The sequence below is a fragment of the Nuphar pumila genome, chromosome 2, assembly GCF_984573655.1.
Source record: "Nuphar pumila chromosome 2, dmNupPumi1.hap1.1, whole genome shotgun sequence".
In the NCBI taxonomy this organism is placed as follows: Eukaryota; Viridiplantae; Streptophyta; class Magnoliopsida; order Nymphaeales; family Nymphaeaceae; genus Nuphar; species Nuphar pumila.
In genome coordinates this window covers 77367079-77394545 of record NC_143250.1, presented here as the reverse complement: position 1 = coordinate 77394545, position 27467 = coordinate 77367079, and positions in this window count along the sequence as shown.

The following is a 27467-nucleotide window of genomic DNA, read 5'->3' as shown; positions in this document are numbered from 1 at the left end:
CCTTTTTCCAAGGAGAGCTTCGACGGAAGCTCGTTTCTTTTTGTGGCCCCCATTTTTCTCATCTTTGGCCAACCCCTTCACAAAGGACCCTCTTCTAGGGAGAGTGTGATGGACTCATTTCTCTGTGATACTTTCTCAACCTTGTTTTTCAACCGCCTTTCCATAAAAGAAGCCTAGAGTTAGGGAGTTTTTGACGAAAACTTAATTTCTCTTCGAAAGTTCCATTTTGCAAACACCTCCTCTTTAAGGAAGAGAGGAGTATTTCCAACTTCCCATTCAAGTAAGGGTTAAGCCTGAGTCTCTCTTTTTGGAGAAAAAGAGAGGAGAATTTTGTCAGGGATGTGTCGATTTGATATCAAATATTTTCTCTCATCAAGGGTTTCAAGAATATTTTGCCAGTTTGCTATCAAAAGTCATTGTTGATCTCAAAGTTTTCATCATATAAAGAATTTCCTCCAGCTACTTTTAGTATTATTTCCAAAAGGGCGAAACTTTTGCGAAATAAGAACTGAATTCAAGCTTTTTCTGTTGGCCAACCAAGAGGATAAAGAAAAACCTTCGATATGACCAGCAAAGGAAAATTTGATGATGTTGAAAAGCCATAAGTGAACTAATATTGATCATAACTATGGCACATTCTTAAAGATCATTCTTTTGGCAGTAAGACAGTGAAAATATCCTGGGCAGTAAAAAAAGAACCTACCCAATCCATATCTCCTCAGTCATCTAAGCTGCAGTCAAATATCTGCAAAAGGGATCTCTCAATTGTCGCCAAGATGAAGACGAATATGTGAGCTAGACCCCCGGAGCCAAAGAAGATTTGGATCATCTCCGAGATGAAGGAGTTTGTGACAGATCCTTCCAGGGAACGTTCAGATCACCGCCAAGATGAAGGCGACTGCGATGAGCCTCCCGGCAAAACCCTAAAAGATATTTGATTTCTGCTATCATCCAGAGATTTTGACCAATAAACCAATATCATCAAGCCTAATTTCTGAGAAAGAAAAAGAAGGATCGAAACATCTCCAAGATGAAGGAGTTTGTGACGTACCCTTCTCCGAAAAAGAAAGAAAAGTCAGGACATCTCCAAAATGAAGGATAATGTAAAAGCCCAAGAAAACTCCATGACTCAAAAGAGTGCGAAAAGATCATCAGGGGAAAATGCCCAGGATATCAAACTGCCCGAACGGTCAGGAATCATCTTTATCTATGTGAAATTCTTTATCAATATCTTTTCACTCAATTGCTTTTATGAAGCTAAGAATATTTCCTCTCCTTTCATATCAAGGAAATTGATATCTTCCTTGAAGAAGCTCAACAACAATAAATTTTGAATTTAATCCTTGATTCTACAGAGTTAGCCCAATTGAAGTTAATACTCTAGGTAGAAAGAGGTGATATTCTCACACGTATATGCATAATTCAATCATTTTGAATCAACTACAATTTTGGCATCTTATTGGCAATATTTTCTCGTTATCCCAACATGAGGCAAGAACTTGATGTTCGTTTTGATGTATCCTGACGTCATCCCTCCTTAGGACTGAAAAGTCTTTTCCTTCCGTCTGATCTGAGCGCTCTCGGATCTGCATACTTCCCTGTATTCTCCACTGTCCCGCTATAGATAGTTCTCGCTCCGGATAAGGGTTAAACCTGAACTTTCTGCAAAAGGTCTGTTATTGCCAAAAGCTATTTTCAGTCTCAGCAATGAGGCGCCCAAGATCAACCCCTTTTCAAGCTTTAGGGACCCCCATTTTCATCCTTTTGCAAACCCCTCTTGGACTTGTTATGCAAAGTCTAGAGGTCCCATCGCAGTTTCCTCGCTCCTCAAGGAATTTGTATCCATTCAGGCTAAGGATTAAATTTGTTACCTCGCTCCTCGAGGTATCACCCAAACCTTCTGCGAGAGGTCGTCTGTTTTTAGAAAGCTGACTTAGTCTCAGCAATGAGACGCCCCATATCATCCCTTTTCCAAGCTTTAGGGAATCCCTTGTCTTTCTCTTATGGCAAACCCCTTTCGGATTTGTTTGTCCGAATTTCGAAGGTCCCATCATAGTTTCTTCATTCGAGGATTCTGTATGGTCGCCCCTTTCAGGTTAAGGGTTAAGTCTGAACCTCGTTCCACGATGTATCTTTCCATTCAGGTTTGGGTTAAACCTGAGTCTCATTTCGACTAGATGTCCTTTCTAGTCCCACCACGGTTTTTTCGTCTGAGGATTCCGTACTGTTCCCCCCACTCAGGTCAAGGGTTAAACCTGAATCTCGCTTTGGCAACACATTTCATTGTCCCATCACGGTTTCCTCGTCTAAGGATTCTGTATGATCGCCCCGTTTAGGTTAAGGGTGAAGCCTGAATCTCGTTCCACAAGGTATCTTCCTTTCAGGTTTGGTTTAAACCTGAACCTCGTTTCGACGAGGTAATCCTTCCAGTCCCATCATGGTTTTCCCCCCACAAAGGAATCCATGCTCTATACATCCATCTAGGAAAAGATCATACTTGAGTTTCATCTCGTGAGGCATTTCTCTCAAAAGTATCCCATCGAGATCCACTTATATTCCTTTTCCCATTCAATTCATCTTGATATATCTTCGTCCCATCCAGGTTAAGGGCTAAACCTGAGTCATCCCAAAGGTTGATCTTGTCTCACCCATGAGACTTGATCAAAACTCTTACCTTTCATCATTTCAGGATCTTCGCCCAAAGTCCCATCACGATTTCCTCATTTCTATCATTTAGTTATATCATTGTCGAGGATTTCGTCCCCCCCCCCCCCCAGGACCATTCAAGATAAGGTTTTAAGCCTGAAAAGTCATGTTTTCGAAGTAATTCTTCCACACCTAGTTCAGGTTAGATAACTGGGGCATTTTTCAAAAATTGGAGTGTTTCTTTGCCACTAAGCTCGGCTTTCAACCGGCTTAGTAGCAAAGAGGGGCATCTGTGAACACCCCAAAATTTTCAAAATGTTGTAAATATGCCCTTTTTGCCCCTAATTCCATTTTCTGAGTAATTGAGTCAGTTTTAAGTTTAAATTCTAGTAATTTCTCAGATTTTATTGAAATTAAGTTCATTTTTATACATCTGACTCAGTTTCGGATCCGGATCCATTGCCAAAATCCAAATCTGAGCCTCGTTGTCCAATTTTAAAGTTGAAATTATAAAATTACCAAAAATAGTTTTTGAATGGCTCGGACAGTCCATCCGACATCCGTTTGGATTCATTGCTCAATATTCCTCAATTCGAGGTTAAAAACTCAAAAATCTTCTCAAATTTTGAATCCAAACTTATTTCTGAAGAAATCAAAATCCAAACTTTTAGAAAACCCCTATTTTTGTAAATTTTTACCAAAAAATACAAAAAAAATAGTTTTTGTCCCTCATATTTTCTTGTGTTTTAGGGTTTTATTTCCAAAATAACAAAAAAATCAGAAAATACTGAGAAAAGAACAAAAAAAATCAAAATAATAAAGGAAAACACAAAAAAATGGTTTTCTAAAAACCCGTTTTTAGGAAAAACTTTTTAACAGGCCCCTTTTTGAATTTTTTTTTTCTCTTCAGGTTTTTTTAAAAAGTCGAGTTAGGGTTTTGAAACCCTTTCTCTCGCCTTCTCTCCTTCTCTTTCGCCCTCCAGAAGCTTCCTCCACCATCTCGCTCGATCCATCCCCATGGATCAACCCTCCCCTTTTCGACATTTCACCTCTTCCTATATGAAGAGGCATCGAAAAGGGGGGAGGGGCATCTTTCCACTATGCCACGATCCATCATCTGCAAGGCCATCCATCATCAATCTGCACTCACAGAGGAAATATTCTTCTCCTTCAAAGCTTCGTCCGGCAACAACGAGTAGAGGAGTCGCTCCCTTTGAAGCTCGATATCTCCTGAATCGGGGGGGACATCTTTTTCTCTTGCATCTACAATCGGGCGTCCACCTTCTTTGATCCACACCCATCACGAGCAATCTTCGTTGGGATCTCAAGCGGCCGGTCTTCTTCCCCAATCAGCAGAAGGATCGACTATTCGAGCATCGCCTCTCACCCTTCCTTTATCACTGAGCTAAATCCGACCTCCTTTCCTCTCGGGAATCTTCTCCAGACACCTGGATTGCTGAAGAAACGAACCAGCCCTCATTCGTCAAAGGATCCTAGCAGAACCAAAAGATCAGCCGCTTCTGCAAAGGGGAATACGGTAAATCCTTTTCCTCTGCTTTTTTTTTTCTCTTCTTTCTTTACTTTAGTCCTTGTTAACGCACCCCTGAGGGACTGGGATTGCTTATAGCAATACCGATCCTTCTATTGTACAACAACCAATGGAATGATATCAGATTCTAACATTTTTTTTCCTTTTTTTTTTCTTCTCTTTCTTTTCTTCCTCTTTCTTCTTCTTTTATAATCTGTAGTTTTGTTGTGAATCGATCATTGTTTTAGTATTTGCTCACGATTGCTGCAGTTTCTTTGTTAATTTGTCATTTTATTCCTCTAATGGATGTTGTTACTGAACTTGTACATTCGTTAGTCATCCATATTGTTAAACTTATTACGGTCGTAGATTACTGTACTTGTAAGTTTCTCTTTTAGCATATCATCCAGCTTGCTTCACAAAATTTTCAGTATTATTCTATAAAGCTTCTTTATGATATCTCACAGTTTAGCATTACTAATCTGTTTCGTCTTCATAGTTGTTTCTTTTGGAATAATCGTTTGAATTAGGTAATACCGCTGTTATTAAATATTTCCTAAATTTGATTCGTTGTGCCTTGCTCGTGATCACTGTATCCTCTTTATCCTCATCCCTCTAATTAAGATTTTGTGCTCTCTTATAATGAAGTTGCATTTTGATTCCTGCAATTAAGGCAAAATGGAAAAGCCCTAAATCGAGCCTGCACTCTATGCATTTCTTAAAGTCTCTTTCACTAGTTATCATGTTTTAATCAGTTTCCTCTGTCTTGATCTATTTGCTTTGATCTGCATTACTTATCACATCTTTCTGTTTATCAAAGCATATGAGGCGTCAGGAGTCTATCCCAACATAGACAGGGATTATTGCATCATCGAGGTATCCACCATCGGGTTAAGCCCAGATCATCCGAAATCAGCGTCTGTGTTTTCACTATAATGTTGTATTTAGCACTAAGTTGTTACTTCTTCTTATTTCTTTTCTGCACTCCTGGTTCGGACCCTGTGATCTTCTTAAATTTGGTGATGTCAATAATATGAAGATTTGACCCTGCTTTTCCAGCATTTTTCGTTATTTACATGCCTCATTATGCTCACATAAACAGTTAACATTAGTACAAAAGAGTGGGTCGGTGAATCAAAGGTATGAGGTAGTATTTTGATTCGGCAATTGTTCCTGGTGGGCAATAATTTGAAGACGTTGCTGTCAGTATGGACGATTTCAGCTCAACACCCTCATTCACCCTTCACGGCATCCATATACTTCCACACTCACAATGGCCACAGTTGCCTTATAATCCATGATCGATAATCATATATCCTGATTTGAGACTGATATATTCTCATTTTTTTTACAGGTATAATTTCACTGACATTCACTCCTCTGCACGCTGTCCAGTTGTCTGATTATCAGTGCCATCGCCTCCCAGCCAGGTGAGTGTCATATAGTTGCCTTCATCCACTTGTGCATTTCTTTTGAAATTATAGAGGGTACTTGATCATGCATATAATTCAGGGTTATTAACATTTAAATATGCATGATTTTATAAAATAATGTTTCAAAAACCCAATATTATGTTAGTTTTTGAGTAAAAGTGCTAAAATGATTTAAAATTAGAAAATGAATAAAAAATAGTTTTATTTTACATACTTATGCCTATTTTAGTTTTTTAGTGGTTTTAGTTTTTATTAAAAAGAAAAAAAGAAAAAAAAAATAGAGAAAAATAGTTTTATTCATTTTAAGTGTTGTGTTTTTTTTAGAAAAGAAGAAAAAAATATAGTAGATTAGTTTTTTGAAGGTCTTTTATAAATAGTTTGGTTTTTGAAAAGTTTCACAATTTTCTTTACTTTTGAAAAGAATAAAAATAAAAATAATAAATAAAGAAAAAAATATCTAAATAATAATACAAACCGGGTGGAACCGGTTTGTATTTCTAAAAAGAAGAAATTGAAAACCAAACCGGCTGGAACCGGTTTGGAAGTTTTGAAAAATAAACAATGGTTGTTACAAACCGGTTCCAACCGGTTTGAAACCTTTTAAAAAGGGGCGTAAAGCAGATCGGAGGGGGCTTTTCATTTTTCTGTGCGCCAAAATTTCTTTCCCTCTCTCTCTGATTTTCGCCCTTTGCTTTCCGTTTCCCAGTTGCCGGATTCCTTCTACTTCTTCTTCTTCTTCTTCTTCTTCTTCTTCTTCTTCTTCCAGCAGCAACAGTTGATCTTCATCATCCGGTGGCAAGAAAATCTTCAATCGATGGCGGCGCCTGAAGTGGAAGCCACCTCTTCCTTCAATTATCGGTAAGTCATCTAGTTCTTCTTCTTCTTCTTACTTCTTCTTACTTCTTCTTCTTCTTCTTCGTTTTTAATTCTGTCTGAATGATAATCTGAAAAAAAAAACATAAAAAGAAAAAAAAAAGGTTTCTGTAAAGAACTCTGGTGATGAACGAGGATGTTGCTGGAATGCTGTGATGATCTGAAATTGTTGATGACTGATCTGGCTGAGTTCAATGAAGTGTCTATTACTTGAATTTTCAGTGATAAATTGTGAAAAATCAATCGGATATCTGAATCCGATAGAAATATTGTAATCAGAATTTCTGAATTCTAATCACCGTGCGGCTATTGTTTTCCAGTGAGTAATTCTTTGATAATAAAAATCTGGATTGATTAACAGAATGATGTTTAAGAAATTCCAGCATGAGTGAGCATTGTTTGATCAATTGAAGAAGCCGGATTGAGATATTTCCAATCGATTAACAAAACAAATCAATACATTTGTTTCTAATCTTTGATCAGCATATTTTCTTTTTCTGGCATCTCTGTTTTTTTTCCGGCAATAGATTATCTGATCTCTGGTGAAGCAAGACTGATCAGAATCCATTTGTAATGCCGTGGAAATCCATTTTTGCTGTAATGAAAATCCAATTTGCGTTAATGGATTTCCTAGTGTTCTTTGTTTGATTGATCAAAATTTATTTGTTTGTGTTGCTGTAATGAAAATCCATTGTTTGATTGCTGATCTCTAGAGTGTGTTGATGGAAATGGATTGTAATGTAATGGAAATCCATTTTAGTGTTCGGGTATCATACACTGATTTTTCTGTTTAGCTATTAGTTACTTTATAGTAATTGCTTTGTTAATTGAATTGATGAATTGTTAAAATGATTTGTTAGTGTTTAATTTTCAACCAATTACATTAGTGTTTAGCATTTAGGTTAAGAGCATTTGATTTCATTAGTATATGTTCAATTTAGCATAAAAATTTCATTTAGCAAACAATGCATGCCTAGTCATACTTACATTCGTGTAGTATTATCATTGCTTATATCAATATAATTTTCAACATTCATTTCGTGCATTTTAGATAGCATCATTCTAGTTTTATTCTTGTATTGTGTACTGCTTGTGTTTCGTTGGACTTGTGCAGGATCGCAAAGGAGTGAAGCTGAAGTGCACCTATGACACGAAGAACATAAAGAATAGAAGATGTTTTTCTCTTATTTTAGAATTTAGGAATTTAATTGGGTTTGTAAATATTGCACTTTACGCCCTCTGCGAAGGGTATTCATTTGTTGTAATAGCTAGTTGTTTTTACTTTTCTGAACATTTTATATTTCAATAATTCGGCAATAAAGATTAGTTTAGACTTGTGTACTTGAATACGATATATTCCTGTTCCCTGAGTTCGACCCAGTCTCATCCACTAGTGAGAACTAGTTTTTATTATTTGATGTCTGGTTTTCACATGTTTTTCATTTAAAAAATCTTTTCAAAATTACAACGATTTAAAAGAAGACATCAGTACTTACCAGCTAGCATATTGTTCATCTGTTTAACTGTATCTCACGCACTATTATATTCAGGTCATATATTGCAGCATCTCCACTTACCCTGCACAACCACCTCCATAAACATTACTTCATGTATCACTTTGTAATTCTGTGTTTTATATTACCCCCCCTGTGCCATTGCGTGTGATCCCCAGCCATTCTTTATTGTGCCCTGTGGTGAAGTTGCCGAAGATGATTTATTGCAATTTTATTTGTTTAACAACCCATGCTCATCATAGTTTTGTTGAGGATATTTAACGAAGGTGTTGCTGAGGAAATTATATGGTTGATTATTCTCTTTTATTCAAATGACCATATTCCATTTGCCATAAGTCTGTTATTTCTTAAATAAATTGCATGTCTTTGCTTTCTTAACTGAATGTTCCTCTTCACAAGGTTATCATTAGAAGATGATATGAAAGACAATTATTAAATACATCACTGAAGTTTCGTTAAGCCCAAGGTTCGGGTTAAGAGGTAAGTCTGGTTATAGACTAATTGTGAATTAGTTAAATCCTTTTAACTCTGGCATATCCCTGGGATGGGTATGCATCAAGCCATGATTGCTTATCAAGCCTAATGACATTTGAAAGCTTCATCTATCTACTGTCATGCACACATTTCATATCTAAGCTATCCACCTATAGTACCATCACAGTCACAATGCACTAGCGTTTCGCCATTTCCACATTCATGTCTCCCAGCACACAGCTCCTTGTAGCATGTGAAGTATAAATATGACACTGTTGATGTTGCTGTTGCAATATACATATATAAGTCTGATTGAATGATGTTATAACAGTTGGTGTTATGCCATCCGTAACAATGATTGCAATGGAGTACTGATCCTAACATCGAAGCTCAGGTGGCAGCTACAGTAATTGATGCTCCCGTTACAGCGATAACAACTGTTGTTGTCCGTTGTCACTGTGAATATGTTGTACAACTCATGTTTCCTAGATGATGCTTTGTGCTAAAATGATAGAAACAATGATCCTCACACAGAGAAGGCTGAATCCCTTTGCACACTCCCATTCCTGCACCTCCCCCCCCCCACTTGAATTAACCCACAGGCTATTTGCTGTTATTCTCTTCAGTAAACTGGTTATATTGATAATCAACTAAGTGTTGACTAGAATATGACAAAATTTGTTTATCGTCACCTGCTTTGCTATAATAAAAATTTTGTTGGAAGCTGAGTCTCTATGTGGAGACAGAGTTTACCATTGGTTATCAGCATGGTAGTTTTAAATGAGTTTTGCTCAAAAGAGTCTTTATGGAATGGAGTTTGAGGTATGTTAAAATCAAATGTGTTCTGCTGTTTGGAATACTAATAGGTCTGAAGTTTTAAAGGGTGTTTTGATATGGTGAGAATTTTTGGTTCAAGTCTTTTGGAGTATTGAAGCTGCTTAACTAGGTTGAGAAAGAAAAGGTTAAGTATTATTACTGCTGCCCATTTCTTCTGTACTTCTCTCATTGGACATCATTCTGGGTATATCATTTCAGTCTGTTACAATATATTATCTACATCAATCAGCTAAGTAGCTAACTTCCTGTAGTCTCTATTTACCCTACTTCTCACCTTCAATACACTACCACTGCTCTTATGGTAACAATTTCAGTAGATCTTTATTGTTTCATCTGTGTATATTCACTACATTAGGTATCAACATATAATCTTCACTCTCACCCACCTATGTTGCACACATGTCTCTACATATATATATATATATATATATATATATATATATATATATATATATATATATATATGCATAAGTACTTATATGCGTATATATCACTTCTCATCTTTTCATACCTTGGATCATAAATATCATGGCATAGGAGCATCTCACCATCTGCACCTTTGAAGTCAATGTGACTTGTACAATTTTCCTTTGCTTTCATACTAACCAAGTGTTTTGCAGGAATCTCTGGAAAGTGTTGATTTCCCTCTTAGATTAGGATTCCATCATTGTAATAAATAGGTTATGAATGAGAAATTTACATTTCCAGTCTTAGATTAGAATGGATGAGCATGTAAATAATATTTGTTTAATTGTTTTCCTTTATTTCTGAAAAAATTACAAATGGAAGCACGAATGGCACGTGCACCATTCTGATAAGAGGTGATTAAATTCTAAGTTGATGATTTGCATCAATGGCCATAGTCATGATGTGAACAAAACTTAGGATTTTCATCTTTTATGGAATAACATTGGATCCACACTGGATCCTCTTCCAAAAACATCATATTTTCAAATACTTTCTTCTTTTATTAGAGTTTAATTTAAAATTGGCTCAAAATATATATCATTGGCCATAGTCAGGATATATTGAGAGTTAATTTTATTTTAAACTCTATAAAAGCACCAAAATATGTTTTATTCTTCATGTGAATTTAAATATAAATTATTATATAATACATTCAATGACCATAGTCAATGATGTATTATATTTTCAATCTTATTTTAATTCATTGAAAGAATAAAATATGCTTTTCAAAAGCCAATTTCAAAATTCTTTAAATTCATTTCATCATTTAGGATAGAATTGCATCATATTTTCAAAATTCCTTTTCCAAAACTCCAAGTGATCTCAAATATCCTTCTTCAATCTTCATTTTAATTCATTCTTCTTATTTCAAAGATTTAAGATTTCAATTTTAAAGTCTAATTTGACCTTGAAATTTCAAATTCAATGTTATATTCAAAATTCCATTTCCAAATTCAAATCTAATTTCAAAGTTCAATTTAAACTTTGAAATACCTGATTCATCTTCTAAATTTAAACTTCAAAAATCAAATTCTAGATCTAGAACCCAATTTCACTTTGGATCTCAGACTTCAGATCCAATTCCATTTAGGATTCAGAATCCACTTCCACTTTTTGGATCTCAGTCTTCAGAACCAAATTCAATTTAGGTTCCAGATTCTGGATCCAATCTAATCTTGGATCTCAGACTTCGGATCCAAATTTTATTTTAGGATCCAAGACCAAAAACCCATTTCATGATCCAAAATCCAACTCCATCTGGGATCTCAGACTTCAGATCCAAAATCCATTTCAGGGTCCAGAGTCCAATTCTCCTTTAGAATCCAGATTTTAGATCCAACTTCATCTCAGATCTGAGACTTCGGATCCAATCCCACTTAGAATTCTGGAACTCGGATTCAACCCTATCTCGGATCTCCAAATCTCAGATCCAGTTCCATCTCAGATATTAGATCAAAATTTCATTTCAAATTTAATTTCATCTCCAAATTCTCAAAGCCAATTTCAAATTTATTTCTCAATTCTAAATTCAAATTCCTATTTTTGAATTCAAAATCGATTCTAATTCAAAAATCCATTATGACTTTGAAGAATCATTCTTATTGCAAAATGCCAATTCTAATTTCCTTTTTTTTATCCACAGATTTATCTCTCTAAATCCTGATCATTCCAAGACTTGAAAATTCAAAGTCTCTTCTTCCAGATCTATTTCAAATCCTGAGTTGGATTCCAAATCTGAGATCCAAAACAATCCTTTAAAGCATTTTCATCTCAGAAAACTTAGAAATTTTCAAATCGTCTTTTTCAAAAGAGCATACATCTTTGCATTCACACAAGGACGATTCTTTGTGCATCTAGACTTAGAATAAATTCTTAGATGATATTTTAGCAAAACAAAAGGCATAAATTCGATCTTTGGTTCGATTACCCCTGGTAAAGGCGCCAGGAATGCTCGAACCTCGTACCGACGAGCGAATCCCGTCTCTCCAATTTTCCCACAGATTTTCAAAATGGAGGCAAGTGATTTTAAAACATCTTTTCAAAATTTTGGTTAGATGAGACCTTGCAAAAGAGTTCATCTCTCTTCTCCCTTTTCTCATTTCTCTCTTCTTTTCTATCTTTTATTTCCCCTTCAAAAAGGGAATAGAGGTTAGAAAGGCAAAGAGAAGGAAAAGAGGAACGCGAGGAAAAATTTTGCATGATCACAGTTGTCTAATTTAGTCTTTCTAAAAATCGTGTTTTACATGTCATTCTTACCTATGGAATTAGTTTATTTAGTAGGTTAGTGATAAGATAGGTTGATTAGTTAGGAATATCGAATTTTAGAAGGAGGGCAATTAGGTAATTTTTGTTGAAAAACGAATTTGGTGATTTGAAAGGTTCATTCAATTTCGTGGATTCCCATTGAAAAAAAAATTGCAACTCCTTTTGTCCAGCAAATATAGAAGGCTTTCCCTCCTTTACACATTTGGAAACTAAGTTTAAGTTTCAAATCTCTTTCTAAAAACGTGTACAAGGCTTTGGGAAAGATGTTCAAAAACTGTCTAGTACTTTTATTGATAAGTTGAAAACATGTGGGGCCCTATTGCTGGACGGTTTTACATGGTTAAGTTTCCTATTGAGTTTCTAAAGCAATTATGGATAATGGTTTTCTTTCCAATTTCGTTAATTCCCATTATTGAACCTTCTTTCTAATTTTCTATATTTACCTAGAATAGAGTTAGTATTAATCTTTTTAGTAAGTGTTTAATGAGCTTTAGGTTGTAGAGATTGTGATACACCATTTAGGTAGGTCTTCATTGGTCTTTAGTGACTTCCATTTAGGCGTGTAGTTTAGATAGCCTCATTTAGTTTTTTTTATTTTTTCAGTTTTACATAATCAATCTTTAATTCTTGGGTGTTATTTTAATTAAGTTTCTAACTTAGTCCACTTAATGAGTCCATAGGGTGACGTGAGCCTATTCAAAGTCAAAGATCTACTCCAAGTCGCCCCCCTTATTAACCCTAGTTCCCTCCTAACCTTCTCTAGTCAATAACCCTAGTTAAAGTATGTAGTTATTTTTTAGTTGATATTTTGTTCCCTCTAACGAGTAACTTAGTTTTGGATTGACCTTCGAGTGTTAGTAATTGTTTAATTTATATTAGGGTTAGTTATTAGAATTATTTCATTAATATAGGTCGTCTACTTAGTTCATGCATCTTACTTTATAATAGATTAAGTATATTATCCATTAGATTAAGTTATGAATTAGTTGTTTAGATCATGCATAAGTTAATGTAGTTAATTTTATTGTTTTAATTTCTGTATTTTCGTTAGTTTAACAGTCATTTAGCAGTGTTAGGACTGTTTTTGCATCTAATTTACAGTCGTAGTGTCAAAAGTGGATTGAGTCAAGTGAATAGTGCATTGATTTTAAAACTTGATTTTTACTGTGTATTCACTCATCATTTTATGTGAAAATTTTTGGAGTGTTTCAAGAATTTTTGCTCTATTATCTTTATCAGAATGTTCACTGTCAGCAGACCAAAAATCAGTTCATTTCGAGTTGATTTGGTCTGATTTTTAAGTGTTTTCCAAAATCAGCTTTTTCGGGTTTTTCAGTTTCGGGACCTGCGATTTCCAGAAATTTCATGAATTTGAAACGCTTATATCTGGAGTTCCGGAATGATTTTTTTAAATCCGTAAAATCTGTCAGATTCTTGAATTTGTCAGAATTAGAACAGAAGAAATTTCGTGAAATTTGGACTTCATTTTCCCCCTCAAACCCTCTGTTTGTGAAAAGCTGTCAAAATCTACTTTTGCACTAGTTAGGGGTAAAATAGTTATTTCATTAAGAGTTTGATTTTCGGTAGTTTTATTGTTTTTCTGCATATTAGTTAGTTTATTTTCATCAATTAACTTAGTTAGATAGAGTATAATTAGTTGGTAGAATTAAATTCGACATTTTAGTTAATTTTTAGTTTAATTAGAGTTTAATTCAGGCATTTCTTTTGTAGAATTAGTTTTAACATGAATTCTAGATTTATTTTTCATCATTGTGTACTGACTTATTTTTTTTCCTTGTTTAGGTTAAGAAATACTACAGATTACAAGGTTAATATTGTCCCAGTGTGAAAAAGGGATATTTGGCGAAAGGACAAAATTGCCCTTGGCGATCTGAAGAAGCATTTAGATTTGTTTTTCTAGTTAACTGTAAATCTTAGTCTGTAATCTCTTTAGAATTGTAGTTGTTAACTTAGATTCCATTCTTGATATTAATAAATTGAAATTTTTAGAAGTAATTTGGATAGTTCCCGTTCCCTGTGGATTCGACCCGTACTTGCCACATTCGTGGAAAGTCGGTTTTATTACTTTTGGTTGACGATTTTCCAACTGTTTTCCTGAAAAATATTGTTTTAAAAATACCATTACAAAAAATCCAACCAAATTTTGGCGCTGTTGCCGGGGAACGGCGAATATATTCTGTTATTTCTTAGATTTCAGTTTATTAATCTGTGTTAGTTTATTAGTTAAGTAGTTGTTCTTATTTTTCTAGTTAGCAGGATTAACATAGTTAGTAAATATAGGATTCACTTACTGTTTTCCTAGGATTCACTGAAAAATTCATTCTTCAAGGAGCGATTAGACATGTGGGTTTTGGAGAACATAGTTTGTGATTTCCTTCATTTGTTATTTTAGTATTTTAGATTAGTTTTGCTTTGTTATTTCATTTAGCTTAGTTAGTTAGTTCTGACATAGTTAGCTTAATATTGTTAGTTAGTCTTTGCTTTTGTTATTTGAATTTCAGTATTTAACTTAGTTTAGATTTAGGTCGGTTTCATACATCTGGTCTTAGTACCAGTGTATGCAGGGGCGAAGAGCTTTGAGTACCCCATTGCATCCATTCGTTGACAACCCAGAGAGAATTTTACATTCTCCTCGAAGTTCGACAACAGTGGGTGATATGGATCCTCCAGCTCCAGCTCCAGTTCCTCCACGTGCTCTGAGGGAGTACTTCACTCCCACAGACTATGTTCAGGCATCCTATATTCGGAGACTCGATGTAGGAGTGCCTCATTATGAGATTAAGGCCAGTATTATTCAGATGTTACCGTCTTTCTATGGCCTTAGTCATGAGGATCCCTATAGGAATTTAGATAAATTCCTCAAAATCTGTTCTACAGTGAAGATACAAAATTTTGATGATGACGCATTGAGATTGACCCTGTTCCCATTCTCATTGAAGGACAAAGACAAGTATTGGCTAAAGTCCTTAGATTCTATAGAAATAGGGTCATGGGATCAGTTACAGCAGGAGTTTCTGAGAAAGTACTTTCCCATCGGTAGGACAAACCAGTATAGGCGAGCCATCACTAGCTTTTCAGAGCTAGATGGTGAGCAATTTCATGAAACCTGAGAGAAGATGAAGGATCTCCTTAGGAAGTCTCTCCATCATCAGGTGTCGAGATGGCAACTGGTACAAAGCTTCTACGATGGATTGTCTGACAGGAATCGTGAGATGATCGATTCTTCATGTGGTGGAACCTTCATGTTGAAGAGCGAAGACGAAGCATAGAGACTGTTTGATACATTAGCAGAGAATTCTCTCCATCATGCTTTTAGCTCTTATTCTGACAGGACCGCACCTAGCATTCCGAAGAAAGGTAAAGTTCTCGAGATTGGTCCATCTATTGCATTACAATGAAAGGTGGATATGATTGCTCATAAGTTGGATCAACTTCTCGCGGGACCATCTACCAGTCAGCAGGTGTGTACTCTTTGTGTCAGTCCGGCACATGCGATTACTGAGTGTCCTTCGGCAGCTCAGTACCCTGAATTTGTGCAAGAGCAAGTTCAGGCTGCTCAAGGTTACGCCAGACCCCCAAATAATCCATATTCACCTACATATAACCCGGGGTGGCGTAACCATCCTAATTTTTCATGGAAGAATCCCCAGTCTTCCACTCAGCTTCCTCCATCTTCTCAGTTGGCTCGGCCGCCATCATTCATTCAGACATTTCAGAGGCCGAGCTATCCTCAGAATACCCCTTCATTTCCTCCTCAGATCTCACAAGAGTCTGCTCCACAGACCTCTTTCGAGGAGAGACTTCTCCAAGCGTTCCAAGAGGTGAAAACCTCTAATCAAAATGCCTTCGAGAAGTGTAGTCAGATTTTGAGCTCGCATACTCAATCCATTACGAAGTTAGAGTCGCAGATGGGACAGTTAGCTGAAGCGATCAGTAGAAGACCTGAGGGTAGTTTGCTGAGTCAGGCAGTGATGAACCCGAAGGGCAAGGATCAAATGACGGAAGGCCTGTATAGTACTGATTCACAGCAACATGCCAAATCTGTTATGGCCCTAAGGAGTGGACGTGAGTATCACGTCAAGAGTAGAGAGAGTAGAGAGAAGATCGATAAGCCAAATTCGAGTATACCATCTTCTGCGGCTCAATCATCATCATCATCCCCCGTTCATGAGCAGGATAGGAGTGAGCCTTCTCACAAAGAGGAGGACCCCCAGATGTATATCCCCAAACCACCCTATCCCAAACCATTAGAATCTCCCAGTATTAGATGAAAGCAAAGCACGAAGGTCCAGGACATGCTTGAGATTTTCAAGCATGTGCAGATCAACTTGCCTTTGTTAGATGCCATTCAGTAGGTGCCGGCATATGCCAAATTTCTGAAGGAACTATGTACCTAGAAGAGAAAATCTAGAAGAAAAGTTCCTACCAAGGTCCATCTGACTGAGCAGGTGAGTTCAGTGATTCAGCATCAGACCCCACCAAAGCTCAAGGACCTTGGAGCCCCTATCATTGTTTGTACCATAGAAAACATCAGGATAGAACGCGATTTGCTCGATCTTGGAGCAAGCGTGAACATTCTGCCCGGATATTTCTATGATTCATTTGGGCTAGGAGAAATGAGATCGACTCTGATTACACTTCAGCTGGCAGATCGTTCTGTCAAGGTACCGAGAGGTGTCTTGGAAGACGTGCTAGTTAAGGTGGATGAGTTTTACTTCCCAGTCGATTTTATTATCCTTGATATGGAAGGAGTGGATAGCCAGCACCAGACTCCGATCATTCTGGGCAGACCATTCTTGGCTATTGCCAATCCATGTATCAATTATAGAACCAGAGCCATGGACTTGTCATTCGGCAATAGAAAAGTCAGGTTGAACATTTTCAATGCCGCGATGGGTCCAGTGGGAGATATGGAGTGCTTCCAGGTTTATATCGCCCAGGATTTAGTGGAATCACAATCGAAGATGTACATGACAAAGGATTCCTTAGATTTGTATCATACAGGAGAGGATAGTTGTAGAGTTAGTGTAGATGTGTTTGTAGTGTCGTCAGGATTACCTCCTTAGAGAGGAAGCATTGAGCCTCTCCCACCACTTGCGGAGACCCCCACCAAATCATCGATAGAGTCTCCACCGAAACTTGAGCTGAAACCCTTACCGGATTCACTCAAGTATGCATATCTCGGAGTTGGTGAGACTCTGCCTGTGATTATCTCGTCACTGCTCACAGAGGAGCATGAGCAGAGATTGCTTGACATTTTACGAGAACACAAGGCAACGATTGGTTGGGGGGTTGCTGATTTGAAAGCGATTGATCCTTCATTTTGCATGCACAGGATTCATTGTGATGAAGAAGTCAAGCCAGTGCAAGACATGCAGAGAAGATTAAATACCAACATGAAAGAGGTGGTGAAGAATGAGGTAGTCAAGTGGTTGGATGCTGGGATCATTTACCCCATTTCTGATAGCCAGTGGGTCAGTCCGATTCAGGTTGTACCGAAGAAATCTGGACTCACTGTAGTGGAGAATGAGAAGGGGGAAAGCATTCCGATGAGGACCACCATAGGATGGCGAGTCTGCATTGATTACAGAAAGCTGAATGTTGCAACACAGAAGGATCACTTCCCGTTGCCATTCATTGATCAGATTTTGGAAAGACTCGCAGGACAGAGCTACTATTCAAATTGTCACTCACAGCATACTCTCATTATTACAGCACAACACGTTACTGTATTCATACCACATGAGCTCTGTAGATCGGATTTATATAGCAAACTAGTGTTCCCAGTTATGGACGTTAGGGTAATTGAATACAAAAGTCTAGGCATTATGTGTATAAACAACTAGTGGTGAATAATGATTCTGAGTAAAAATTATGGATCATGTTACAAGTGAGAGAACTAATACAGAAAATGAAACTGTAATAGGCTTATGCTAAACTCAAACATTGTTGTATATAACATAACCTATTGATGTCTGCAGTTAGAAGTAAAATGCTGATGAGATGAGGCCCTGAATATGAGTTCTTGCAAACAGAGAAACCTAAGAGATCATAAAATACCACAGTATACAGATAGCAACAGTAACTACTGCAATATATAATAAGACATTATAACGAATTAAGATTGAGATTTGTATCGAATTCAGATGTTGCGCCCAAGTTAAGGATGCCATTTTCTGTATGATAAATTCATAAGGATATCGCTTGGGACCATGATATGCAGGTGCTGCCTTTTCAAAAACCGTATGGGTGGATAGAAACCAATGAGATACAGAAGAGTTAAGGTTAATGTCAAAGTCGACAAATCTGCAAGAAAACATGGAAAAATAACAGGATTGCAAAACAATTAGAGTGAATGTGAGATCATTTGAGATCTCATTCACTGAGTTTGCATAGACTGAAACATTAATAAAATGGAGATCTCCTGTAAAATACCTTTCAATAGCACAGATGAAGTTAATGATATGCAGACACTATTGTCAAATGCGTATAAACACATGGAGACCCATAATATGTAGAAAAAGTGGAATTAATATTAAGCAAAACACATAAGGAAATGAGGACAGACATAAAAAATGAATAGGCTATCGTCAATGATACAGAAAACTTTATTCACTGCATTTTCCAGAAAACGGAAACATTGATATAAAACAAGATTTTCCTTTTCTTTTCTTTTTTGTAAAAGTGAGTTTCTTAAACAAGAATGCAATCATCGATACCCAATGTGAGATAACCTGAACATGAACATGAAAAACAGTGAGTTGAAATGGAAACATTATTCCAGAAATTTTATGATGTTGGTGAAAATCTGATAGAATCTTAGGGGAAATGATGATTTTGGTCAAAATATGAGGTTCAAACGAATCGATAATGCCATTGCGAGGCATTATTGACTCTCAAGGTACTTGGATAAACAGGTCTGCAAACTGCATCATCAAATGCGATGGATCTGCAGTATGTATGATATGAGCGTGATTCATATTTCACCTAAAAGCGAAAGTAAAGAGTCTTTACCTTGGTTCAACAGAGATTGAGAAGATCCTTCCTTTTGAGTGTTATGCTGGAGGCTGAGAACAATGGAGGAAACAGAGGTATTCAGAGAGAGAAGAATCCGAAAATCCCCAAAATCCGCTCTTCTCCCCCCCAACGTGGTTCTCTTTTAAAGAATTTTCAGGAGGTTTTACAGAAAAATCGGTTGTTTTGAAATCTTTCAAACTGAATTTTGAAAGCATTTGAAAATTTTCAAACAAAATTTTGAAAATTTTCTGAAACTCGCCAATCTTTGAGAAGAGGACAACGTTCTTTTCTGAAGGAAAATTTTTGAGTTCAAAGCTTAGGTAAAATGAGGGTTTTCACGGTGGCTTCTTTTGGGGTTAAAAAAAAGTAAAAAGAAAGAGGGTGAGTAAAACGAGTCTTTTTTTTAAGGTGGTGCCACCTCAGCCGGTTTAAGAAAATTCTTTTTGAAATAAAAAATTTCTTTTGTTTGATTTTTCTTTGCAGGGAATTTTAGTGAGGTGCCACCTATGTGTGTGGCCACTGATTATTTTATTAAAATAAATAGAATTGAAAATTAAAGAAAGGGTTTTATAAATTGGTGCAACCTCAGGGTGGGCACTATTTTAAAAATAAGAGAAATACTTGAGAATTTGAGTGTGACACCGCTTCAAGGCGGGTTCCACGTCATTTATTTGAAAGTAAAAAGCAACATGAATTCTTTTTTTTTGGAGATTTTTATACTAGGCTAATTTAGAAAATAAAAAAATGGTCCTTCAGAGCAAAATGTTTAAAAAAAATGCAGAGATTTTGTAAAGAAATTCAGTCTTTTTGCAAAAGTTTGAAATAAAATTTTCCACATTTAAAGTTGTGTCCCCTTCTTTCCAACTGACGAAATTTGAAAATCAATATAAAAAACCATCCAGATCGTTTTTCTGAGAAAACTTTTGTAATTCGGAGTCTTGGGAGTTAAGATGAGGGAAACTGACCATTTTGAAAAGCCCAGGGATTTGAAATCACTTTTGAAATATTTAAAACTTGCATCTGGATTGATAATTTTGAAAATCAGGAGTTCTGGACCTCAAAATGACATGTTGTGCAGTGAAATGATATGGAATGCTCCTGCGATGATATGCAGAGACATGTCTCATGAAATGCCACTCTGAATCGGTAATTGGAAATTCTAGTTTCTTGTCAAGAATAGGATTTTGAAAATTTACAGTTTGAAAATATTTTTGATCCTAAATGGAGAAATTTTGAGAATTGAGAATGAATTTCGGACTTTCTGCAAGGTCCAATCTCAAAAAATGACCATTTTGCCCTCTGGTGATCTCGGAGAACCAAAATATGATGATTGGTGGAGATATCGGGAAGGAGAGTGAAAATTTGGGGTGTTTACAGCCTGTCGGTATGAGGTTCAACCATTTTTTGTGCCATAACCAGGGGTAATTGAACCAAAGATCAATCTTATGCTTTGCTTTGCTCAATTGTCTAAATCGATATTCTATTTCTAAATGCTCAAAGAAGCATGCATGTGCTATGACTTAGAAAAATGCAGATTGAAAACATGATGTATGCTTGGAATATTTGAAAAATATCTAGAAAAGGAGATGCTTTGAAAATTGTGATTCAAACTTGGAAAACACTTTTGAAGAAAAGGAAACTTAGAAAATTGTGAATTGGACTTAGGAAATTGAAATTTTCTTGAAAATTGAAGATTTTGAGAAAATCGATTGTGAGGAAAAGACTTAGAAAATGATGTTGACTAACTTATATGATGAATGAAATATGATTTTATAAAATCATATTTAGGAAAAAGGAAATTTGAAACATCTTTGAGAAATCCTCTTTCTTTCAGAAATCGATTTTATATAAAGGGATTTTATGTGTCTTATAGAATTTGGATAAGACAGATTTGCCACATATTCCTGACTATGACCATGAATATGTATTGAATATATCTCATTTGATTCTAAAAAGGGAAATACTTGTAAAAGCTTTTAAAAATATGCAATAATTTTTTAAGATAGCCTAAGAGTGTAGGTTGTTTGTAAGTTAAAAGAAGATGATAAATTTGAGTATTGTTCATATTCTGACTATGGTCACAAATATGAACTCTACTGAGTTTATTAACTCCTTAGAAGAAGGTGCACATGCCATTCATGTTGACCATTGTGAATTTGAAATATGTGCATGAATGACAAGCAATAATAGTTATATATCAAAATAAAACTATATGGAAATGCAGCCTAAGATAAGCAGGAAAGAAAATATTTTTATTCCAATATTACAGTTACAATTTATATAAATAATTGAATAATAAATTAAAGAAAGGAAAAGAGAAATAAAGAAAAATACAATCTTGAGCTTCCCTACAAAATTAAAAAACTTGTTAGTAGAAAAATGTCAACTTTTTTGGATTTATCCAACAATATCTAGAAATTGATGGATTTATCCGGATATAAGCCTTTTCCATGCTTTCCTAAAATAAAACCAACTAAATAACATAATGGATGATGCACAACTAAATAAATAATGAAAATAAATAAATTAGAAATTTAGAATTGAAGAAAAAATTACCAAAATACCCTTAAAAATTAACATTATTTGCAAATAATCCTTGATTTTTTTAAAAAAAATGTTAGCCCCAACTGAGCCCACACGTTTTTTATTATGATCCTCAATTAAGGTTAGATTTCAACATTGACTTAATTGGATTTGGAAACTAAGGTAAGAGATTTTTTAAAAATTGAATGTACTTCCTTAAAATGGAGAGAGGAAAATCCTCTCTCTATGTTGGATCTTTAAAGAGAATTCAAACCTTCCAAAACTAAACCCACAAATTTTGAAACCCCACTATCTTGCCAAAAATCGCTCAATGCTTGAAATTCAAAAAATGCCCTCTATTTGAAATTTGAATTCTTACAATTATATTAACTATACTAACTAATTATATACTATCCTAAATGATATTTAAGCTAAATGCATAGGTACAATTGTAATGCAAGAAAAAGAAATTGTAAATGGCTATTTAATAAAACATATCAATTCTATTTTAACTAACTATTGACTCAACCTAGATGCAATGAACCTAGACTACTAAAACGCATTTCCTAACTTAACCTACACTTACTAAAATTGTAAAAAACTTGTTGAGCTGACAATGGCTGTCGTCCTTCTTGTAGAAGACGACAGCCACAACATAACAAAACAAAAAATTCGATTTCTACCTAAGACACTAGAGAAATGATTTTTACTAAAAAGAATTTTTGAAACACCAAAAAAACACAGTTTAGTCTATGTTAATCATGAATTAAAACAAACACTAAGACTAACACACACAATGCAAATCTGCTGGACTCAAAGTAAAAAAAATCAAAATTTTAATTATGCTAAAATAGCAAAAATCGCTAGAATTAATCCAGCCAATTCTTACAATTTCAGCAAGGCATGAATCCAATGATACCAAATGGAGTTAGAATCGATCTTAAATCTGAGATAAACGTGATTTGCAGACATGAGGTTGCTGTAAAAAATCAGAAAATAAAATACAATTTAGGTATGACCCGACTAGGGTGACTCGATCCATTCTAGAAGAGAGGGGTGAAGAAGACCAACCTCAAGGGCGATTCGATGACTGAGGAGGGAGAAAGAGCGGTTGATAGAGGTTGAAGTCATGCCCCAGCACGTCCTTGATATTACGACAATGAAGCCATACATGATACTTCAAGTACAAGGTTTTGATGATGAACAAGTGAATCAACTATATTTCAACTAAGGCAATGAAGAAAGATGACAAGAATTGAAGCATTCGATGAAGAATCTTTGAAGACTAGTATGCAAATGTAAAATTCATTAAAAGGCTTAGATTCTTGTAAGAGCCTTACTTAGAGTGCATATTTTGATTGCATATCACCTAAAAAGTCTTTAGAAAAACTTTTCTAATAGAACCCTTCATGAAAATCTTTTTAGAAAACTCTTTATTTATATTTTCATGTTTATTAGACGACCAATAGACTAACCAGCCGACTAATCCTTTCGCGCCAAATTTTCTAAGCAAAATGTCATTTTTGTCAAATTAGTCGACCAAAGGTTTTATCAGTCGACTGGACAGAATATCTGTTTTCTGGAAACTTTAGCAGCAGTCGACTAATGATTTTATCAGTCGACCGGACAGAACATGTATTTTCAGAAAAAAATTTAGCAGCAGTCGACTTAAAGATTTTTTAGTCTACTGATGATATTATCAGTCGACTAAGTTTTTTTTAGTCGACTAAGTTTCAAAACTTCAGATTTTCAAACAGCTTGATAAACACATTAGTCGACCGACGATAACTGACAGTCTACTAATAGTTAATTATCAGTCGACTAACTATTGTTCCAGTCGACTAATTTTGTTGTTTTTCCTAAAACTTTTAAAAGGCGTGTCTTTTCTTTTTTCAAACGTTTTGATTGTTCAAAATAGACAGTTTTGACACCCTTTTATACCCTCAACATATAGAATCTTTTAACTATAAATATGAGTGCATTCCACACTCAAAAGCAATGCAATCCAATCGAATTACATTGAATTACTCTTTGCTTTTCACTCATATTCATTTTCTCACTCACTTGATATTTTTCACTCAAATTCCTTTGAGAGACAATGAATTCGTGAGTTGAGTATTTCAACAACCTCAAAAGCCAATTGCATCTCATTTGCATTTATAAGAAGAGCTCGTAGGTTGTTTGTAAGTTGTTACTTATTTCATTTTTCTGTAAAAGGAAATGACTCCTTGGTTTAAAGAAGTTGTTTGCTTTCAGTAGGTGTGTTACTGAAAGTGGGACCAGATTTGGTCTGTATATTCTTGTGGTTACACAAGGTTGATAGTGGAAATCTCAAGCTGGTTTTACTTGGAGACTGAATGTAGGTCAGGAAAGACCGAACCAGGATAAATTCTTGTGTTCTTTGTGTGATTGCTTTGTGAATCTCAAAATCCGTCAAAATTCTAAAGACGCTATTTAAAAGCACTATTCACCCCCCCTCTAGTGCTCGATGCCTCGATCCTATAACACTTTCATTTGGTATCAGAGCAAGGTTAGCTATATTTTGATCTTACCATCATCTAGCATGACAACAACATCATCTCAACACAAAGAAGGATGCTCCTCTGTTCGTCTTCCTCTCTTTGACGGAACAAAATATGGATACTGAAAAGTGAGAATGACAATATTCTTACAATCCATGGATCTCAAAATTTGGAGAGTTGTTTCAGAAAAGTACCAAATGCCATCAACTGATTTCAGTCAATGGATCGATGAAGAAAAGAAGACTGCTTCACTTAATGCCAAAGCTATGAATGCATTGTATTGTGTCGTTGACAAGGTAGAGTTCAATCGCATCTCTCAATACTCTACAGCAAATGAAATCTCGCATACTCTTCTCGTGACTCACGAAGGTACGTCAAAGGTAAAGGAATCTAAAATTGCTTCTTTAGTTCATAAATTTGAATTGTTTAAAATGAAACAAAATAATCTATATCGGACATGATAACTAGAATGACCGATATTACTACAACAAACAACAACAACAGCTACGCCTTCATCCCAAAACAATTGGGGTCGGTGATATAAACCAAAAAAGAAAATCATTTTGGGTCTTCCACATGAATCCTTATCCTCCAATCATTTTTATCCAATGCCATGTCCTCAGTGAGGTTCAAAGCATTCATTTCCTTTCCTATCACCTCCATCCATGTCTTCCTAGGCCTACCCCGACCTCTTTTAACTAATATATTTTCTCATTTCTCCATCCTTCTAACTGGAGCATCATTAGGCCTTCGCCGAATATGTCCAAACCACCGTAAACGATTCTCTCTCATCTTATTTTCAATGGGTGCAACGCCTACCTTCTTACGTATCTCCTCGTTCCGAATCTTATCTTTTATTGTATTTCCACACATCCATCTCAGCATACGCATCTCAGCTACACTCATTTTTTGAATATGGTGTCTCTTGGCAGCCCAACATTCCGTACCATATAGTAAAGTGGGCCTAATAGTCGTCCTATAAAACTTTCCCTTCAATCGCAATGGCATTCTACGATCGCATAACACTCCAGTTGCACTTTTCCATTTCATCCACCCAACCGTTATCCTATGATTTACATCTTCATCAATTTCTCTATACTTTTGAATGATAGATCCCAAATATTTGAAACAATCATCCACCAGTATTTCTTTCTCACCAAGCTTCACTACACTCACATCACTAATTTGTTGCTTACTAAATCGACATTCCATGTATTCTGTCTTACTCTTACTAAACTTCAAACCTCTAGCTTCCAATGTTTGTCTCCATAATTCTAACTTAGCATTAACCCCAACTCTAGACTCATCAATCAAAACAATATCATCAGCAAACAACATACACCACGACACATTTTCTTGAATTGATCTCGTAAGCTCATCCATCACTATAGAAAATAGGAAAGGGCTTAGAGCAGATCCTTGATGTAACTCAACCGTTATAGGAAAATTGGTTGTCACCCCTCCACAAGTGCGGACATTGGTTACTACTCCTTCATACATATCCTTAATTATACTAATATACTTGAGAGAAACACCTTTCTTCATCATTGTCCACCAGAGAACGTCCCTAGGAAAAGAATATTCACAAGTGGATTTAGTCAAAAAAATTCTAAGGTGTTTAACTCCTGAATTGGAGAGAAAAACCACAGCTATAGAGGAAGCAAATGCTTTAAACAATCTCACTCTTGAAGATTTGGTTGATAACTTAATGGCATATGAAGTCCAACTTCAAGACAGACAAGAAGAATAACCCAAGAAAAAATCTCTTGCTTTTAAGGCTACTTCTGACTCTGAAAATTCAGAAAAAGATGAAGATGAATATATTGCCCTCATTACAAGGCAATTCAAAAGATTCATCAAAAAGAGAAGATTTCAAAGAAAGGTAAAGAAAGCGGATTCTTCCAATCCAAATGAAGTCAAGTGCTTTAACTGCAAAAAGGCAAAACACATCAAAAAAAATTGTCCTCTTCTCAAAATCAAGACCAAAGACCAATTCAAGAAGAAAAAGGCATTTCAAGCATGTTGGGATGATAGTGACTCCTCTTCCGATGAAGAATCAAATGAAGAAGTCGCCAACATGTGCTTTGTAGTACAAGAAGACTCGGTAAGCCAATTTGAGTATGATGATTTATTAGAAGCATTTAATGATTTGTATGCTAAATTTAAGAGTCTAAGTTCTAAAAACAAAGAGTTAAAAACTGTAAATTCAACTCTTGACTCTCACAACAAAATTTTACTTCAAGAGATAGAAGATCTCAAGAAGGAAAACTCTTGTCAAGCATTTGAGATAAAAGAAATTGGAATTAGAATCAATCTCTTACAAAAAGAAATAACTAGTCTAAAAGAAAAATCAAATGATCTTCTTTCTATAGTGACCAAATTCACAAATGGACAAGAGAATCTAGAAAGACTTCTTGGTTCTCAAAGATGTTCGGTTAATAAAACCGGATTGGGGTATATCTTCTTTAATACTCAAAATAGACCAAACTATGTGGTGAAGAATCAAAGACAATATTCTCAACTATTTGTTCAAAGGACTAAATTTTCTAGTTATAATAGAAATGCATCTAATCATGGAACTTATAATGCTTATAAGCCTAGACATGATTACTCTAGAAATGCTAAATCTTTTTATAGAAAGAATATTTATTATCAAAGAAAACCAAAATCCAAATGGATATGGGTTCCTAAGACTAACTCTCATAGACCCAAAAATAGAAAGGGGTCAAATTCTTTGTCTTCTAATTTTGTTGTAGGTACACAAAATAAGGAGCAAATGGATATTGGACAGCGGTTGTTCCAAACATATGATTGGAAGGCCGGAGTTATTTTCCACCCTTTAAAGTAAGGATGGAGGAACCGTCACCTTTGGTGAAAATAACAAGGGAAAAGTAATCGGTATCGGTAACATTGGTAATTCAAAATTTTCCTTGATAGAAAATATTCTTTTAGTAGATGGTTTAATGCATAATTTATTATCCATTAGTCAATTATGTGATAAAGGTTTTCTTGTTTCTTTTGAACATGATTTATGCTTAATTTCTGATTTTCAATCTAAAAAGATCATTTTTAAAGGTAAAAGAATAAACAATGTATATGAACTTTATCTAGATGAGTTACCCACTTTTAATGAAAAATGTCTTATTGTTTCAAATGAAATTCAATAGTTATGGCACAAGAGACTTGGACATGTTAACTTTAAAATTATTTCCAAGTTATCCAAGAATGATCTTGTAAGAGGCCGACCTAGAATACCATATAAGAAAGATCACTTATGTGATGTTTGTCAAATGGGTAAACAAATCAAGAGTTCTTTTAAAGCAAAAGATATAGTTTCAACAAAACA